We start from the raw sequence: 20,475 nt of genomic DNA on the forward strand, positions 1-20,475 counted from the left end.
TTCCACTGAGTGTCAGCATAGATCAGAGGCTACAGTAACATCTTTAGCATGGGCAGATTATAAATGAACTTGGAAGGTTCAAGTAATTCATATTCCTCATATGAAAATGTACCAGACTAAATCTCAAGTTTGAATGAAAAGGTCAGAGAAAAAAATCAATCTATTAAAACAGAGCAGACTATTAGCAATAGTCAGGTTTGAGTGTTTGTTTTTAATTAAAAATCATTTTACTTGACTATCATATTTTTGTCGCACAGCAGGTATTTTGTTCTTTTAAGGAGTAACATAAAACTTTTATAAAGATTCTTCTGCCTAGAACTTCCCTTTCTGCCCATGCACAGTGCAGTGGAGCCTGTTTGCATTTGATTTAAAATCCTTACAATGAGCCACTCTTTGAGGATTGCACTGGTTTTATTCATGTGCTCCCAGACACAAGTGTGGATCGGGTTTTCTCTTCTTCTCCCTCTCCAGCTACTCTCCTGGCAAGCAGGTTAAACTGAAGCAATGGTGCAGGGAGATATTTATGCAGGCGTTCATAAATTGTTGTAGTTCTGTTTCCACCGCTGGAGTTATTGAAGCCCTTTGGGTTGGTGTATAATGAAATGCAGACTCCCTGTACTCCCTGTGTGAGGAAGTGAAAAAAATCAGATTCCCTTTTTATTTTCCTAGATAATAAGTAAGTCCTTTGTTTTAACTAATCTTTCACTTTCAGGGGTGATTAGACGGTTTAGCTGAATGAATCCTATTATTTAAAGCCTTTCCTTCCTGCTTCTCAACGTGTGTTCTGACTCATGTACCTATTTTCATGTAGAGATTATTTAGATAAGGTGTTTTTTCTCTCCCTTTAAAAATAGCAGCAAGCAGGATTTTGGACTAAGCCTTATCTGTGTATATGGACTGTTACTGGCACCGAGCTTAGCAAAAGGCAGGGATGCTAAAATGCCCTTGTGAACTCTTGGAGATGATGTTTGACTACTGCATAAGAAGATGCAATGAAAATATGGATGTTGACTGATACTTTCAGGCCTCCTTTAAGTATTAAACAATGAATACTAAACCCAAAAGTATAGCCCTAAAGCAGAAGAGCATTCCCAAGCTTGTGCTTCCTCTCAAGCCTGTGCTCACTGGGTTCAGTGGGAAGTCCCTGAAGCTGAGCGATCACTAGTGACTGTCCCTGCTGGAGTGGGACACAGCGCGGCCATGGGGCCATGGGATGCAGAACACAATGCACTGGCCAGAGTGGAAGAGAAAGTGAAACTCTTCCTCCTTCAGCTCCCAGGATATAGGTGCTGGGATCTGGCTCATCGGATCACAGCAAGGGAGGCGGCTGCACTCACAGCTAAGCCAGGAGCAGAGTGTGCCTCTTTCTTTAATATAAACACCACTAACGTATGTGCATAGGATACATTTTCATTGAGTTCCCCATGTACTATACACCCACATACTCAATGTGAAGCCATTACCTCTGCTTCATTCTCCCAGTTCAGCCTACGCTCCTATTTAACTTAGTGCTCCCTGGCCAAGACACTTTTTAATTCCTTATTCTCCCAGCATGCTAATGATCTCCTGGAGCAGGATCCACCACCTCCCTGACATATCTTTCTACAAGCCAGAATGTCTGAGATTCGGCTGCAAAAAATGTCCACGTGAACCTGGAGTCAACTTCCAAAAAGATCTTTTAAAAAAGAAGCCAGATACAGAGAATGGGGAGGGAGAAGGAACAGCAGCCAGCAAAATGCCTTCGCCTGATTCAGGGGATTTATCTGCATTTCTGGTTAATAAAAGACATTAATTGATTCACGTTTTTTATGGCTGCACACAGAGCTATTTCTGGCTGGAAGGAGACACTGTTAAACGGAATGAGTCAGTCCAGACCTGTTATGTCACCCTGGGACCCTGGAAGATTTGTTAATAGCTCTGAAGAAATCAAGTTGCTTCATGGGGCTATTTTCTTCTCAAACATCAAAAGGAGAGGGAAAGTATAGCAATTCTGAAGGATGAAAATAATTTTTTTTTACATGGTCCTTTGCATTTGACGAATAGCAACAGGATAATCAAAGAGCTTTGCTCTCCACAAGGCACTTGCATAGAAATCTCAGCAGGATTTATCAGCCCAGCAAAACCTAATCTCCAGAGACATGGCTCGTAGCTAAGGAAAGTCCAGGCAGGTCACAGCTCCTCAATTCACTTCCGAGGATTTCTTCCAGATTAACTTCACAAATCAAAAGATTGTGCTGAGAGACTTTTACAGAAAGGAAAGTCTGTATTTCTCCTCTTAAAACTATGTAGAAAACATATTCTTTCACCAAACCCCACACTCTTCGCCACAAAGGAACCCATTTTATAGACATCAATATTCAAAGTTGTGCCGGAAACAAAACTGTTTTAAATTAGAATTTGTCTTCAGTGAAGAACTGAGTTGCAGCTGAGGTGTTTCATGTTCCTGTTCTCCCTTCTGGTTCATGGTACCCTACCAGATGACACCTCCAGGATGTGACATGCGGTGGTGACTGTGATGGTTACTCACGGATGGAGTCCAGCCAAGGAGCCCACAGAGATGGTGGTCCCAAGTGGCAGGGGCACCAAAGGAACCCCTGTTATGCCTTCAGCCCTCTGACCACATTTCCACCTTCAATTTGGAAAGTGAATTGGATAGTTTTAAACTGAGACATATCTACGCTTTGTTTTTCACCAGAAGACCAAAAATATCCATGGAAAATGTTGACAAATTGAAAGCATTTGTCATTTCTGCTTCTGTTTCCCTGGTGACAAAAAAAAAAATTATTTCCAACTAAGACAAAGCCTGCAGCTCACAGTCTTGGCCAGTTCATCCCAATATTTGCCCTTGCTCTTGCCTCCATGATACAAAGCAGCACAATGGTGGCTAAAGCTTATAAAATGGGTCTCCCTCTTGTCTACTAAGTTGGAGCTCATTTGCCCTTGTTACCACCTGTCCAGGACTGTTCATGATGGGATAAATGCCTATACTGGCCTCATCCTATTCAGAAAGTGATACTTATGTTTGTTGTCACGCTAGGGAAACAGCACTGCTCTTTGTGGTGATGGGACGAGTTTTCTGTTGTTTTTTTTCAGACTTTTTTTTTTTGGTGTTGACATCTTGAATATTCACAGCTCCTGGCCATCAGAGGAGTCCATCAAAGGGCTCAACTCTGTGTTGCAGATTTGCAAAACAGAAGCCTGGGTTTCTTCTGAACTTTCCTCACACTGGGTGGTGAGACTAATTTAGCAGCATACGGTTTGTAAATCTGCATGCGGCCCCAACGTGATAGCATTAGCTGACTTAAAGGGGATGGGGGGGAAGTACAGGCATGTTCAGATCCTTACAGTTCAGACAAATCTGCCTCCAGCTATGCTTGCATTGTCATCTTTCTTATGGAAAAAGCATGCTAGAGAAAAAAAGATCCTAAGCGGGCTCCTCCAAATGCACTACTGCCACAGAGCCTGACAGGAGCATGGCTTTGTGCACCATTTGTGCAACTGCTGGATTGCAGTGTTTTAGCTCTCCCTCTCTGTATTAGAAAGCCACTGATGGTATTTTTGGGGAAAGCCACCCTTCTGTGAGAGCGGCTCATGGGGACACGCAGATAAAGTAATCTCAGCCTCCATGTGCTCCAGCATCAGCACCTGACAAAGCCCCATTCTCTGGGTGGCTGAAGCCTGCTGGTTTCCCAAACCAAAATTTCCTGCTTTCATATAGCAACCAGGGATTTTGCTGTTCCCTTCCTCCCCCCTATCAGTGAAGACTTCCATTAAAACACCCTGGAATCCTTAAAGGCAAGAAATTACTGTGGCACAGCAAGGATCAATACAAGCAAGATAAATACAGCTTGCATTGGCCAGAGCTCTTGTACTTCATAACACAAATCTCAAAAAGCGATGCCAGCTACAAATCCAGGCTAGCCTTTCTATAATGCCATGCTCTTTAACTGTGATGCACTGGGTTGTGACGCTACAAAGCGGGCTTCACCTGGCGCTGGAGTTTCGTACTTGCTTTAAGGAGCAATGCTGCTGAAACAGTCCCATCACTCCTCCCCTGCACTTGCCAGCTTTGTCCTTGCCTTGCCTGTCCTCGAGCCAGGGCAGCATCCAAGAGGACACATACTGAGCTGCTCTGGGCTCAGACCACTGTAGGGTTGGTGTAATCACATGTGAAGTCTCCAATCTGGCCTGTTGTGTGGTCACACCACTGCTTGTGCTGGCACAAAAGAATATGTATTGAGAGCACACAGGGAAAAATGTCCATCCCGGCTGCTCTGCTGGGCTGAAATTTTAAACTACACTCAAAATCCCTGTTTTTAGCTGTAAAGCTTGTACACATAGTCTTGTTAATCACCTAAGCTGTTATTTCTGCAGAGAAATGCATCTATCTTAGGATGAACTGAGCCACTGAAGAGATGCCTACCTCTCCCCCAGACCTTCTGAGAGCCTACACGATCAGCTTCGATAGACTGAGAGCCCAATTTTTAGATGCTATAAGCAAGATGATATGAATCCCATCTACATGACCAATATAGAAGACTCCAAAGTTATTGTGAGCCTTGCAAGGCACTGGGCCACCTGAGAAAGGAGGGTGGACTAAAGTGTGTCCTCTTTGGAGAGGCCTGGAGGCCTAATGTTTGAGGCATGGGCCCTATCTTGGCAAGAAAACCAGTGGGCAGATGAGAAGAACGCAATAGCCTGCTCTGCTTTACTTCTGATGCCTTCAGCTCCTGCAGAATAAGGCTGCGAATAGACACAACTCTCATGAAAAAGAGCAGTCAGAAGCTGACATACTCAGAGGTACAGCAGCTCTTTCATGGGGCATATTACTTGTCCTTTCAGAACAAAGCTATAAAGACTCAAATAATCTGTCCTTCTCTGGGAAATTGTCCTTTATTCTACTCCCATCAGGCATTCTACATGCTATGCTAGCACAGGGTTATTACAGAAACATTGTCCCTGCTGGGCTCCAAGCTACCTCACCATGCTCCTAAGCTAGAAAAAGGGAACCAGAACTGGAAGGTTGTCATCCTCTGAGCCTTGGTACAGGAATGTTGGGACATATGGTTCTTTCATGGACTGACCAAGCTCCATGCTGCAGAGCTGGCGTGCTTGTCCCAACCTGTACCAATATGCTAAATGGCTGACTGTCAGAGAACTTCACAGCTTTGACCTTGAAACCTCTTGGACTAAAATTATCCATACCAATCCTCACCTGCTTGCCTTTGTGCTGGTATTGTTCTATAATTTACACGTGATTTTCCCTCCCAGCTATTAAGCTGCTGCTGTGTTTGTGCAGGACGTTCGCATGTCTCCCAGCTTTCCTTTTCTGGGCTAAGCAAGCTAAATTCCTGTATTGTCATCTTGCCTGACAGGACCACTGCTCCCCAGCAAACCCTCTTTGTACCATGGATTTGTGCCCGCTCCAGATTGAATTAATCTTCCTCAAACACAGTAGATAAAGAGAAGCTGCTCAGTGGCTCCTGCACCTCCTGTGGGTGATTTCTTATCTAGAGAGGACTAAATAATAGCTCAAAGGCACCAGGTTTTGTTTTTTGCTGGTTTTCTTTGTTTGTTTTTCTTCCTTCCTTGTTCTCCAGTAATAAAAGCCAGTGGATGGCCCATATCGATCCTGAGGGCTGGAGGCTTCTGTCCCAGGGTATCTGATCAATGCCAGGACTGAGCATTTAGGGTGGGAATCCTCAAAGCCAGTGTATCAGAGAAGTCTCTTCTTGAGGCAGTCACCCTGGTAGTCAGGGGAGAAGTTATGCGCGGTTACGATGAGGCTCCTTTGGGCTAGTCTGGACGTGTGATGCAGGATGTGCTACACAGCAGGGCCTCCTTCTCCCCAGGCAGTACCAAGGGAGACTGAGCAGTGAAGTCAGATGGAGATGCCACACTGACTCTACTTTGTCTTTACTGCCTGTTTCAAAAAATAAAAATAAAAATCTGCTGCTCGGGAAATCACACATGCCCGGGAAATCCACGTGAGTAAGCATGCACAGGCAAATGTAGGCTTTTCTCCTAGCCAGCAGCATAACCTGGCAGGGGTCCTAGTCCCACTAAAGCCAGTGGACCAAAAAAATCAGAGCTCTGCCACACGGATCCTGCAGTGAATTGAGAAGAAGATATTGATGCTGCTAAATTTCTGCTGATAACTGTCTGAATCAACATTTGTGCAGACATGGGACTTCTGCTGGGAATTGTCTCTCACGCTATAGCCAGCCCCCATACTGCAAGATGATGAGAAGGAACTTGAAGAAGAAAAATGAACACTGCTTTTGCTCTTTTATTTCCCCTCAAATGCTCCTGAAGATTTTCTGTAGAATCCACAGACATAAAGTCACTATTGTCTAATCTCAGCTTCACCAGTACTGCTCTCAGTACACAGAGATCTGTGACTGAAAGCTTTCTTGATGAGACTGTCCTAAAACCTGGAAGGCAATGGGTACGCCAGCGTTCTCCTGAAGAAAAGCATATGTTTAGGCACAAAGACAGCCTGAACAGGTCCACAACTGTCTCATCTGTGCTGCCTGGGCCATCCTAAGGATGCTGCAGATCTGAACACCTTTCTGATATAATCTGAAAGTCACCTCAGCTGTGTGGTGGGCATGGCTAATGCCACAGTTCCAGGTAGACACAGTCACTGTGTCTCTTACCACTCAGTCTCCTGCTTCTTCCCACCAAACTTTTTTCCTGATCTTTGCATCATGTTGGATCCACATTCCTGTCTTGTCCCCATCTCTGGTTCCCCAGCTTCAAAATTAAGTTAGTAATTCCAGTTTATTTGGTGAGTTCCTTGGGCAATATTCATTCAGGAAAATGCTTTGCAAATGGTTAAAATTTTCTCTATTACTATTGCCATCCTCTGTTCAATGCCTCTTCTGCAGTTCAGCCTAAATATTTCAAGGTACTTCCTTCTTATCTGCATATGAAAAAGAAGCCAGCAGCTCTGAAGGGCTTGTTTAGAAAATCCAACAGCAGCTATCTATTAGGTTTTCACTTGCTCTATTCAAATCTTTGTTCACATCTAAGGGGTGAAAGCTCCATAATGAGTGTGAACATAACAGTGCATGATACTCCTGACAGCAGGAGGAAGAGCTCTCCTTGGTGGCAGGATCAATGGGAGATCAATGACGGAGACCATGATGGAGACTATGGAGCGAACGTGCTGTCCCCGTGGCTTCCTGACACGTGCTAGCTGTGGCTGTCTGCATTCCTTACATAGCCAGGGTCTGTGTCCCTGCGATTTGCACGCAAAAATTTTCAAAAGAATCACCAGCCACTTCAGGGATCCTGAGAAATAAGACCAGAGGCTCAAGAGTTTCCAGAACCTTGTGCTGTAGCTGGAGGAACAGAAGGAACTCCAATCACTCACCAAAAGAAGAGTCTGAACTGACAGTGCCTTGCTACCAGGTGCTGCCCTGACGAGCCAGAGAAGTTTGCTCCAGCAGTGAGATGTGGAGACACGGGGCCATGTGTGTGTTTTACACAGGAGAGTCAGTATCAGGCTGTACTACAAGACGCAGGCTGTGCTGGAGGCTGCCAAGCTGCTGGCAGGACCTGCCTCGTGCTCTGCTTTGTGTTTGGAGGGCAGGGGTGGGAAGGGAGCAGCCTGGCCCTCTGTGACTGCCGTGCCGCCAACAAGGTGGTCTTGTATTCATCTGCAGCCAGCCTGGAGGCAGGGAACAGGGGTTAAGATGCAAGACAAAGTGCTGGGGCTTTGTGCATTCAAGTGCACGCATCCCTTTGGGCTGCCTTCTTATATGGCACTGGAGGGTAGGCCACACATTCGCCTTTTTCTGCTCATCTTTTATTTGTGCTTTTACTTAGACTCGCTGGTGTTTTGTGCCAGCCCTGTACTTGCCCAGGCACAGTGCAGCTGGTGAAGCCTGCTCTTGGTAATTTGGAGTCTGCAGGAAGAAAAACACCTCCCTGTTAAGGCTCTGGGCTATCAATGACCCATCAAGAGCTTAGACTGAGGTCAGCTCAACAACTTCAGCGGGTCTGTGTTTTGCTTGTGCTCAGTTTTCATGCAGCAGTAGAAGTATTCAGGAGGCTGAAACTCCCACCTCATCTGGGGAACAGCACGAAGCTGGATGTCCCCTAACCTGGGGGAACCTCGACCAGGACCCTGAGAGGCAAGCAGGCCAAGAAACCCCAAGAAGGGATGAGGTGCCACCAAGCACAGCATCAAAACTGCGTCCCCTCTGCAGTGCTCAGAGGCCACAGCAGAGCAGGGAGGGTCAGCGGGGGCCCCCCACCTTGTGCTATCTGCAAAAATGCCACCGTGAGTTGGACGCAACCTCCTCCCATGCAGATGTCGGTCAGTTCTTGCTCTCCTAGGCTGGAGTGTCCTCTTATTCTTCACTCGGGTCATGCCAAACAGGAGTGAATTGAGGGTATTTCTGGAGCTTTGTGGGTAGACAGTATGAACTGTTTTACGAGGTGAGCTCCTGCCACGGACACATTCGGGACAGCATGAACTTCAGCAGGTTTCCCCCAGTCCCCACCGTTTGAGGCACCTAAGCCTCAGACATGGATATTGGGACCACGTTCTTCTGACACTTACAGTAACTTTGCCTATCTCAATAACTGCACAAGCATCACAGTCTGTGTTTTGTGCCTGCACCCTCTTGATCTCAGCAGCATCCTGTGACACTGAAATCTACAGGCTAATCCTTACACTGAGTGAAACAGAATTTCTTGCTAGCTGTGCTGAGTTGAGCATTTTTAATTCAACACCTTTCAGGTGCTATGCAGAGAGAGAAGATGCATAGTAGTCACCAAACTGACTTCTCTGTCCCAAATCTACTTTCCAGACTCTTACCCACTGCTCTTTCCAAGCACACAATCTTTGTCAGGCACCTTTAAGTGTTCATTCATATTATACTTCCTAACATGAGTCTTAGGTTATTCTCATCACCTATATTTGAACTAGCTTTATTTTTAGTTTCTTAGTTTAAAATGAATATGAGGACATGCCTTTTATAGACAGTATGCTCTTGGTATCTGATCGTAGCTTGAATTAATGACAGTAGCATATACTTTAGAATAAAATGTTATATTTTAAACAATAGAGACAGGGTAATGACATAAGAAGAATAGATAAGAGTATAGTGCTTTAATAAAATTTTGAAGGCTTGCATTTCTAGAGAGAAATCTGTGAGCTGTGTGCACAGATATGGCCCCACATAAAGAGCAGATCTCAGAAATATGACTGTGCAGGATGAGGGTTTTTACTCAGCAGATCTACATCTTGCTGTCTGCACTAGCATTTCTTATCACAGTTGGGGGGCAGGCCCTCGAACTCACTCTGCCTTATGCTTTGCCCACAGAATTTGAACATATATTAGCCAAATCCAGTCTGGCTCTTAGAGCCAAGGATCAATTTTCAGCCTGACTACTAAGCTTCTTTTTGTTCACAGTATAAGCACATTTTGTTCAAACACGTTTAAAGAAAAATAAAAAGACTCTAACATGCCTTTAGCTCATTGCTCAGAGGGAAAAATGCATCTTGGGAAAAAAAAACCATGATTTTCTCAAGATGGAGAACAGGGCAGGTGTGCAACAGCAATGTGGTAAGGTCTGCATTGGCATACATAAGTGTATTTTCTACTGCAGATCCAAGCCAATGCCACTGAAATCGATTCAAAAATACCGATCATTAGCAGAAAGTGCGCTTGGAATCTGCTCTTTGGTTGAGGAACTAGGCTGTGGTCCAGAAACTGTATGTCAGCTATATGAATTACTGGCAAAATCCCAGCTTCTTTATTCATTCATTTACTGCTAGGACTATCTAAGACTCAGAAAAATTGTCATGAATAGATCTGTTCCTGCTCAAATGCTTCCTGCTCCATGCACCTCGTTTCTACAGGGACTGTCTCATCATTTGCCTCCAGCTGAAACACTGCTCTCTGTTCTGCAGCCGATAATCTAGAAAGAAGGTCAGCAAAAAAGAGATGCTTCTCGCTTTTCACCTGTCAGACAAAAAATCTTGGATTCAATCTAACCACCAGTCTTAGAAACTGCTGCAGACCTGGGTTCTGGCAGCTTTACTCCATGACAGCACCAGCAGCATCCTCAAGGCACTGCATGGAAATGATGCGCTCATCTAGGAAATCCTTTAGAGAAATCATCATGGCCACCTTCATATGAGAAAATGAGGGCACAGCGCTATGGTAAGTGATTATTGTCATCTGCTTTCAGGAGTGTGATGGACACTGCCTGAAGGATTTCAAGACCCAGGGGAGTTTTAAACCAACACCTTGAAGAGCATGGATGACAGAATGGGACTGTTCCAGTTCTGAGAAGAAATGGAGACGCTTTCAGAAAGGAAACAGCTGTCCCAGCAACAGTCAGGAGCTAAGCAGTGGGAAGGGTCTCAGCCCTCCAAAAGGGGTGCTTTCTGATGCAGCTGCTGGGGGACTCAGTACAACCCCTCCTCTCCTTTCCAACATCTCTGGTCAGCCCTAATACTGTGTTCTTCTCAACAGACCATAACTTTTATAGCACTTGATGGTTTATGAAGAGAGGCAAGAAGAAGATTGCAGGGCTTGCTTTGGAAAGTCTAATCAAAAAGAAAAGTCTGTCCCCATCCCTCAGCCCACAGCCCTTCCCCATTATCATTTGTCCTTCTCTTAGGGTTTCTTGGAGAACCTGTTGGCCCTACCACCACCTAAGAAACTCCATGTAGCAAGTCATCCCCACCTTCCGTAAATTACGGATGGGGGCTCCTGTTCCTCCTCAAGTCCTGAGAGGACTGTGGAACGTTAAGGTAACTGCCCTCTGCCCGCCTTGGTGGCAGCAGAAGCAGTTCCTACCAGTCTTCTTGCCACAGGGAAAGTGAATTCAGTCCAGCCTCAAAGCAGTTACAAACAATATAGTGCACTTGATCCCATCACCTTGCTGTTCCTCGGGACCTCTGCACTTTTTTGTTCATAGAGAGCAGGAGCAAATTTTGCACTCCACAAACTTCCCCAGCCTAGGACAAAGGTATGCCACAACCTGGTTTCAAAACCTAAACTGAATCACAGCAATGCTGCTCTGGCAGGTGGGAAATTGCTGAGCCTGGTCTCTCCATGAATGCACAAAAAGTAACTCAACATTGAGAAATATCTTCCAGCTAAAACAAGAACTTTTATGTATGTGCCAGACATAAGCTTCTCCTCTAGGGGGAAAAATAAGATTCTGATTTCTCAGACCTGGGCTTCACTGTGAAAACTTCTTAGCACTTCCTTCAGCATATGCTGTACCAACCTGTGACAGCACAGGCCATCCACTTGTGAGCCCTCTATCTCCCACTAGCCCAAGGCTTCCAGCAGCCCACATCGCATCCTGGCACACTGCAAAGCACAGAAGCGGAGTGACAGCCATACAGGTCCTGTCGATGACCTCAGCCTGTGGCATCAGGATAGATGAAATGCCCAGGCTCTCTCCACTGATTAGAGAAGGATTTTGTTGCCTAGCTGAGAGTACAAGCCTGACTTTAAGCCAGAGAGAGCAGGAATCATCTGGCTTCAATTCAGACCTCTGAAGTGTTCTTGCAGTTCTATGAATGGAAGATTAACAGCTCAGTGACAAGTGTCACCAGCATTAATACCTCGAGCACTGTGTGCAGTTTTGGGCACCACAAAATAAGAAGGACTTAAAACTGTATGAGAGTGTCCAAAGCAAGGCTACGAAGACAATGAGGGATGTAGAGGGGAAGAAGTGTGGGGAGCAGCTGAGGTCCCTGGGTTTGTTTAGCCCAGAGCAGAGCAGGCCGAGGGGAGGCCTCATGGCGGCCTGCAGCTCCCTCACAGGGAGCGGAGGGGCAGGCGCTGAGCTCTGCTCTCTGGGGACAGCGACAGGACCCGAGGGAACGGCATGGAGCTGGGACAGGGGAGGGTCAGGATGGATGTTAGAGAAAGGTTCAACACAATATGAAACAGTCACGGCCACAGGTCCCCACACCATCAAGAGTTTGAGATTAATCTGTTTCCAAGAGTAGAAAAAGCCAATAAATGAACAGAAGTCTGTCTCTCAAAGACTGTCTGCAATTACATTTGTGGCAGTCACTGTATGAAGTCCCTACAACTGTCCGCAGCTTTATACAGACTATTGGAGGGTAAACTCAAGCTCCTGGGACCAAATAATTTTCCCATGTGTACTGAACATGGAAAGCAAATCTGGAAAGCAAATCTAGGGCTTGTGTGTCCAAAAATCACTTCTAAGATAATGAGCCAATTTTTCTTCCAAGAGACTTACGAAGATAAACTTTATATAATATACTAGCTTTGCTGTAGCAGTAAATTTTTGGACATACCCAAGCTCTTCACCTGCTGAACTCCGACTGTGGGATGTGGCTGTTCTGAGGAGACAACTGCTTCAGAATTAGAGATCGATCTGCTAAGTCCCCCATCTTCACCTAGGAATCACCATTTTTTTCATAATATTTAAATTCCTTATTTACAATCCTCAAACACATTTAAGATTGAATGGTGACCTGCTAAAGAAACAGTATTCCAAATACAAGGGTGATTCCTAATTTCACTTAAAATCCCTCTGTATACAGATAACCAGCCTAAGATGCTCAGTAACATTGCAGCAGGAAATCATATTTTTTTTAGAATAAATCAGTTCTTGAAAATAGATATAGAAAAAAAAAATCTTCAAAGAGATGTTTGGGGCATGAAGCTGAAGCTCCCTGTTTCATAGATAGCTGGGCTGTAACTGGCAGCTTTTCACCAGCCTTCAGCTCAGCATTCAAAGGTACCTGCCAAAATGTTGCGGAGACTTGACAGACTCTGTGAAAGGGCATACAATAATAGGCAGGGCATTTTTCTTCTCCTCTCAGCTATTGCAATTTATTTTGATACACTGTTAGCACATAGCAGAAAGAAGAGAAATCTATTCTAGAACACTACACTATTGAAAACCATCCATGGGCACTCAGCGGAGTGCTGGCCACAGTGGAGTCTGCAGGACAAGGAAGTGGGCAGGAAAATGATTCACTAACTACAGGAGGAGAATGAGTTTAGAGATAGCTTCGGTTCTTTACATTGCCATGGAAACATAAGGTTCTCAGCAGTGGCAGGGTGGTTCAAACACAACATTTGGGTTTAATGTTCACTTAGAGAGAAAGAAGAGGCAACTCATCATGGCTAGCATCCTCGCTTCCCACCCCAGTCCTATCTGTGTCCTCCAGGAAGCATGTTTCATGAGGTCAAGTTAAAAACGCCATCAACAGGCTGAGGTGGTGAGCGACATGATCTCCAAATGATGAGTGTCTCTTCATGTGCACCAGTGAGATTGCCTGCAGGGGAAGTTTTTGCTGTTGGTGCAGGAAGCAGACTCCATTTAACAGCTGGCTGCGGAGCAGCTGTGGGCTTCTTGCCACAGCAAGCTGAATTTCCTGGCTTAGCAGTGATGTATGCACTCCCTGCCCTGTTTGTGGTCATTTTTCTGCTGCTTCCTCAATAAACTTCAGGAAGACTCTCCGATTATCTGCCAATCCTCCTCCTTCTCATTGCTCACAGAGTGGGAGACACTAGCTTGGAAAGCCCCTTTCCAGAAGTCTCCCTAGGTTGTGCTTTAAGCCAGGTTTGTGGCCAGTTGATTGGAAGACAGAAGGGTATGAACCTCTCACCTTACTTATTTCAAGGCACAGAGCAGAAGGTGACCCCAGGGACTGATCTGGGTTGGCTTAGGTTCGTCCCATTCCTGGTCTACAGAGGTGGCACGCTGTACAACTGCTGCAGGCATTGGTATGGTTTCCATGACCTCCCACCCTCCTCCCACCCAGATATTCAGAGGGCTATAAAAAAGAGAGCTGTCCAGACTCTGCTGAGAAATGGATGGTCGTGTCTGGAGTCAGCTAAATAATTCAGAGTGGATTGAAATGCCCTATTGCATAATGGAATCTTTCTGCAAAGCCGTGCAGCAGTTTCCACATCCCAATGATCCTATTTTCAAGTCAATACAATTAAGTGTCAGAATATGCAATAGCTGAAATTAATCTGGAATCAGAATGCAAGTGATCTTTAGCACACACACTGCAAGAAACCATCAAAATCATTAGATATTATCCAGGATGACCATAAGATGATTCATTGGGATGCTGCGGGCTCTGGCTTGACATCTCTCCATTGATATGATATGTCTAACAAGTGTTTAATGAGAAAAAGGACTCAACATACCTAACCCTCAATTTTTGCATAATCTATTCATTGTGTGTTACAGATGCAGGCATGAAAAAAATGACCCTTACACTTCTCTTTTCCACTATTTTAATGAATCTACTGCACATGTAGATTACTAATGATGGGGGGAGGCTGTAAATTCCGCTCTGTAGCTGATTCACTGCATGTTTTGAAGCTGCATTGGGCCAATGCTGAGTTGCAACAGAGGTAAGCCAAGACCCCCAAATAAAAAAATTAAGGGTATGAACCAGGAAAGAAACTGAAATGCGAGGTTGTTAACATGAGACAACAGGGAAACAGCTACAACAGCAGGGAAACAGGACTGCGCTGGAGAGGAAGGAGTCAGAATCCTCAAACTGCTAATGATAATTAAATTAATAAATCTCTTCTCTCCACCCCCCCAATCATATTTACATGCAAATGAACCAGTAAAACTGGTTTGTGAGCTGCTGCTTTTAAAAGGAGCTCAGCTTTTTGTATGCCAGGGCCTCCAAAAGGAACAGAAGTGTGTGTAAAAGGGGGGGATGTAGTGCCAACAAGTATAAATACCCAATCCCATTTTACCACATTGTATCACGTCTAGGGTCTATGCAGAGCTCACAGCATGCTGAATGTTATAAATCCACTGAGGTGTCTGCATAAAGATTAGTTTGCATACAGACATGTCATTTATAAAATACAGAGCCTGTCAGATATTCTTCAGCTCACAGAAAAACCAATGAAGGTGGAAAGAATGTGCAAATGAGGCAGTACAATGATGGGCAGATCAAGACCTCTCAGGAAGAAAATGATCTGATCCTCATACTGACACGGGACATTCCACAGCCCTATCATTATCAATGTGCTTTTCTATGAGCCACACTCACACAAACTTGGCGATGCTGTCTTGGGCAACAACCCCAACCACCCTGCAGTGGGATCTGGGAAAGCTCCGGAGCTGTGAGGGCAGAAGAAGATGAGAAGTGGAGCTGCCGCCCACCTCAGCTGGCTGAGACACCGAAGCAGCTTGGGAAGATCTTGGTTGCTAAGTATGATCTGGAGCTGCATTGTCCTCTTTCATGTTTGTAGGAGGATCCCTCATAACAAAACAAATGTTAAGTTGTCAGAAAGAGCAAGCTGCTGCTTTATTCCCTAAATTTGTCTTGCAAGAAACCTGTGTAATGACCCCATTGGCATCAGGCCCTCCACCTCCTGGTACAGGCACACTGGGTTACTGTGAGAGCACAGTGGAATACCCAGAGTGATCTGAATCCCCAGGAGGCTGCAGGGCGCTCCCCAACAAGCCGAAGGTCTGGCCATGGACTGGCAGCAGATGGTGGCAAGACACCTCCCTCAGCTTGTGCTAAACAGAGCCCACGGGCAGGCGAGCAAGTGAGGAGCAGCCATGAGACTCAGATGCCACCTCAAGCATATGAGCTCTCTCTCCCACCCTGGCATTACCTTGTCTCTTCTCACTCTCACAAATCCCTCCAGCTTCCAAACCTCAAACTCATGTGGTTCAATAAGAAGATGGAAGAACCCATCTTCCACTGCTCTGACACCAGGGGATATGTGGTCTGTCTGTCCTTAGAACAACTCTTTCACCTACACATGGTCTGGGAGGGAAAGGCGATCATTTTCTAAGGCAGGTCTAAATGAAGATCAATTTGCTCCTTTTGCATATGTGGAAGAAAAATGCTGATTTGAGGGAGATACTGCCTGTGAAAAAGCCAGAAGCCAACAACAGCAGACCTCTCATTCTCCCTTCTGCCTGTGCATTTCTGTGCATTGTTTCAGGTAACTGGGAGCAGGATATTTATCAGGAGATGGCAAAGGGTGATGCTATGGCTGGGGTGGGTGTAAGATCCTGTTAAAGGACAGGTACCATATTCCCACACTTCAGGCACGTGCTCAGCCAAACCTGTCTCAGACTGGACAGCTGTACCTAACATGATGGGCTGCACAACCAAAACAGTCCCCCGGGCCACTCTGTGAATGCATGAGGTACCAACCATGCTGCAGGACAGTGAGAACAGAAGCACCAGCTGGTAAAAAACACGTTCAGGTTGTAAATCTTACCATATTTGCACCAAATATCACAAGATACAACCTAACTGTGGGTAGCTATTATTGCTCAGTCACCAGGCTCTACACCAACATATTTTTCACAATTCCCACACTGCAGGATGCTCCAAAGAGATGCCAGCAGCAGTGTAGTCAGTTTCTAACAACCATATCGTACTGTCTTGGGTATATGGTTCAATTTTTTTTCCTGCCTACTGGCACCAGTGGAGAACATCTTTGGTGCCAATTCTAGTGGGATACTTCAAGAAAAAAGATTGCTACAGATAGATGCCTTAACTCAGAGCACATCTCCCAGCAAATCCTGGACCAATAAAGATTTCCAGCCCTGAACCAAACGTAAGATGTCCCATTTCAGAAAGTAGTATTGGGCAGGCTGTGAGGAAGGACACTTGGTTCTTCCTGAACTTTCCACATGTGCTCTTCAAGCTGCTCCCCTACCTCTGCACCTCCTCAAGGATCTAGCATAAGCTTACAAGAAACTAGCAGATTTCCCTATTATTTCCCTATTATATGGCTCTGCAGTAGAGGAGTCTAAAATCCCATGTTCCTCACTGTTTCCTGACCACCCAGTGCTCATTTTAACTTTTCCTGCAAAAGCTTCACTATATTTAACACTGTTGCAGAGTTACCAGGAAAACAAGTTGTTTAGATATGAAGTGAGCTCAGTGAATTTCTGCTGTTGGCAAAAAATTGGTGAAACACAAGGAGCCCAGTTCAAATTCTGAAATAATTTTCAGGGTCTGAGGCTCGTAGAGAAAATCAAGAGTCAAAAATCAAAATCAAAATCAAATCAAATCTGCATTTATTTTTTTTTTTAACATGAAAACTCAACAATCTTGATCTGGAGTGAATTTACTATTCTTCAAGACATGTTGACTCACTGTGGTTCAATATCCACGGGGCTGCTTGCCCCGTGTTTTTTGTGCCTGGAAAAGTTTCTATACCAGCTTGTGTGACCGAGCAGAGCCCTGGCAGGACTGTGAGTATGGTCTTTTTGGGGTAGCCTCAACCTGGGACACCTGATATTAGCAGGAATCTCAGACAGAGAATATGTTGAAAAAGGTGTGTTGTTGTTTGTGTTTGTTTTTTTTTTTTAAATTAGGTTAGTGCACAGAGGAATATCCCATTTTCATTGGTCCTGCTTGTTTCACTGGAGCACTGAACTCTCATAGCAACTCTCACAGCAAACAGAGCACTAGTAGCTATGTCTATAGTAGCAACTACAAGTAGGATCCACATGAATTTCTCGGATGGCTAGATGGGGACAAGAAGTGTCTGGTGCCCAGCCAGTGAGTGCTCATTTAGAGGTGCCAGTTTCTCCCAGGTGTGTCTAATAAAACATCCAACTTCTAGCTACCTAAAGTTTGATGAAATTAACCCAGCTGTGTGTCTCACCATGGAGACCTTCTATGGATTTTGGATTTATTTCTAGGTCATCGTGACAGACTGACAGTGAAGGCCTTTACTGTGGTTTGAAGAACTCGCTATGTAGTGACTTTATAGACTTAAATGCCAGACAGTGATGCATCGCCCAGTGGAATGTCATATAAGAACCATAAATCACAATCTTGCAAGAGCTTGTGGATGTCAGACGTGAATATGCTGATTTGGTATCCATGGTAGTTTGGCATGTCTCACATCTTTGTCTTCTGCCCAAAATAGACTAGCCTTTAAATATTACTCAGCACTTGGAGTCCTGCCACAGCAGAAGACAGTTGAGAAAACACCAAAAATGTGTCTCCCAGTGCAAAGAAATATTGAGATAAACTTCATTGGCTTTGTTCAGTCTAAAAGCAGAAAGCCATTCCATAGTGGTGTAATGACAACATAGGACGAGGTTATTTGGCTAATAGTAGCTGAGGTGGAGATTTTAATTCATGCACTGGAACTGAAATAAGATGAAATCTGAGCATGAAGTAGTTCAGCTAAAGCTCAGGAGTGTATGCCTTGCTGGAGCACTCATCTTTCCTGTCTACATGTACACCTGCGCTGCCAGTTCAATCAGAACACAGGGAATCTATCATGTAATACTTCCTGAAATAATCAAATGATATAGGGTACAAACATAATGACAGAGCCCCTAAGTCACTTGCTAAAGCCAAAGGTCCTACTTTCACAGAACAAATAGGCAATCAAATCAGATTGCAAACAAAGACAAATCTACACAAGCAAACAAGGCAGTTTGCCTGCAGAATGTGTGCACGTTAATTACTTGCACCAATCATGCATGGGCATGTGAATTTACCATTAAGAAGTTAGAAGTTAACACTACAGCATTGTTCAAACAAAACACAAATTTACAGGTAACTTAGAAGTAAATTCAAAGGGCAATACGTTCTTTTAGGTCCATTAACAGCCCAAATATTTGAATTTCTTCAACTAAAAGCCTTTTATACACTTTTATCAGATAGGGTGGAAAATAGCAACCTATCTGATGGCTGTTCAGAGAGGTGGCACACAAACAATCTGGACTCCCGTTGCCCATTCTCCCATCTTCCCAAGGATGGGAAATGTGCTCTGTGGGTTTTCCAGCAAAGCCAGTGGGAAAGGTGTGAAACCCACTGGCCCATCTAAGGAAGAACAACCCCCCCAAGCCTTTTCAGTTGAAGAAGGAAAGCAGGTTTTATTTTTATCTGAGAAGGTACCGGAAAAAAAGTATGTTGTACAGAAAACTGCTTGAAGATAACTCAAAAGTCTGAGACAAGGAGGCAGATTGCAAGGCTCTGCCCAGGGTTACCCATGTTCTTGATGAAGGCCATCAGGACACACCACTCTGTAGATCGTGCCTCTCCTGGGTACACTTTCTACCTCATCCTAAATACAGCCAGGCCTAATGTGTTGGGACATGACTGTAAAACTTCTTTTTGGTGGGGAGGAGAAAGGGAAATTTTGTGTGACACGCCATCCATGAGTCCTTCCTTGAACCACTTTAGTTCCCAGCCCGCCTGAAGGTTCATGGTGGTTTTCTCTGCTTTCCTTCCACCGGTGCAGTGCCAGGATGGAATTGCCAGGTATTGTATTACAAGTCCCACGGGTGCTGCCTCAGCCTCAGTAAACTTTATTTAAGCACACACAGACATACACAGACAATATACATATATTTGTTTCTTCTCTGACAGTTCTACAGGACCAACACTGCTTTGGATGACACTTGTGGAAAATTTGAAAAAGTGCAGGAAATGTAAGAAAAAATAAAGGTCGTTTAATAATTTGTGAGTCATGGTCATCCACGGAAACAACACAGGTGCATTCAACCAGGCGAGCACATGGACACATCTCCACATACAGTACATTGTGTCTATATAGGTATCTCCACATACATTGTGTCTATAGAAAGGTACAACAGTCTCAGAAGTCATCAGGACACAAAACCAGATGCGTACTGGCATGGCACATGCTTGCAATCCCAGTGTCGCAACCCACTGCCAGTGCACCACTGTGACTCGGTCAGGGTGTGGGTGTGAACAGAAAGATGCTCCCAACATAGTCTCACTGTACACTATAAAAACTCACCAAACAGGCAACAACGTCATAAATGAACATTCATCTGGGGTTCTGGTGACCAGCTACTTCGAGTCAAATCTCACAGCTTTTGTGTCACCACAACTCCTGGGATATACGGTTACTTATCTAATATAGCTACAACTGTCTCTCAACATATATCATATATACAGTACATATACACAGAACATACACAGAGCAGTATATGTATATTTTTGTGTTTTCATGTTTGTACATTATATCACAGATTATATGAACACATAAAATATATGTTTTGGACCTAAAAAGAAATAACTTTATAAAATATTCATAATACCCTGTCCCAAAAAAAGCCCAGAAATTAAAAGAAATCCAGAAACACACTCTTGAACTGTTACTGCCTGCCCGTGGACGGCATTACACTCCTTCCCTTCCCCTTTATAAGTACAGCAGCACAATGGTGGTTTGCATCCATGCACCCAAAAAAACACAAAGCAGTATAAATTGTTGAACTGCAAAGTCAGAGTGGAGTCTGGAGTCTGGCTGTCTGACTCTACACTCTCCCACCATCTCCCTTGCTAGAATTTAAAAGGTTCTGCCAGGAGCACAGTATTTTACCTGCAGCAATATTTGCTAGACTAAATCTACCGAGTGCAGTCCAATACTGTTATCTCATAGCACTTAGAACCCAGCTTCTGAGTTATAGCTTTTTATTTATTTATTTATTTATTTAAAAGAATCTTTTTTA

At 44.5% G+C, this 20,475-nt stretch overlaps 1 protein-coding gene and 1 long non-coding RNA gene across 5 annotated transcripts in view; one reads left to right on the forward strand and one right to left on the reverse strand.

Annotated features, from left to right (window-relative positions):
- Positions 1–20,456, forward strand: part of LOC310883868 — a 52,940-nt gene extending 32,484 nt beyond the window's left edge. Inside the window, exon 2 of the long non-coding RNA XR_014573903.1 lies at positions 1–20,456. This exon is cut by the window's left edge and continues 12,249 nt beyond it. This is a non-coding gene — a long non-coding RNA (uncharacterized lncRNA).
- The window catches only part of SHISA6 (shisa family member 6), a 252,827-nt gene that overhangs the window by 173,205 nt on the left and 59,147 nt on the right, over positions 1–20,475 (reverse strand). The window lies entirely within an intron of this gene.

This window comes from Anser anser (genome assembly GCF_964211835.1).
Source record: "Anser anser genome assembly, chromosome: 19".
NCBI lineage: Eukaryota > Metazoa > Chordata > Aves > Anseriformes > Anatidae > Anser > Anser anser.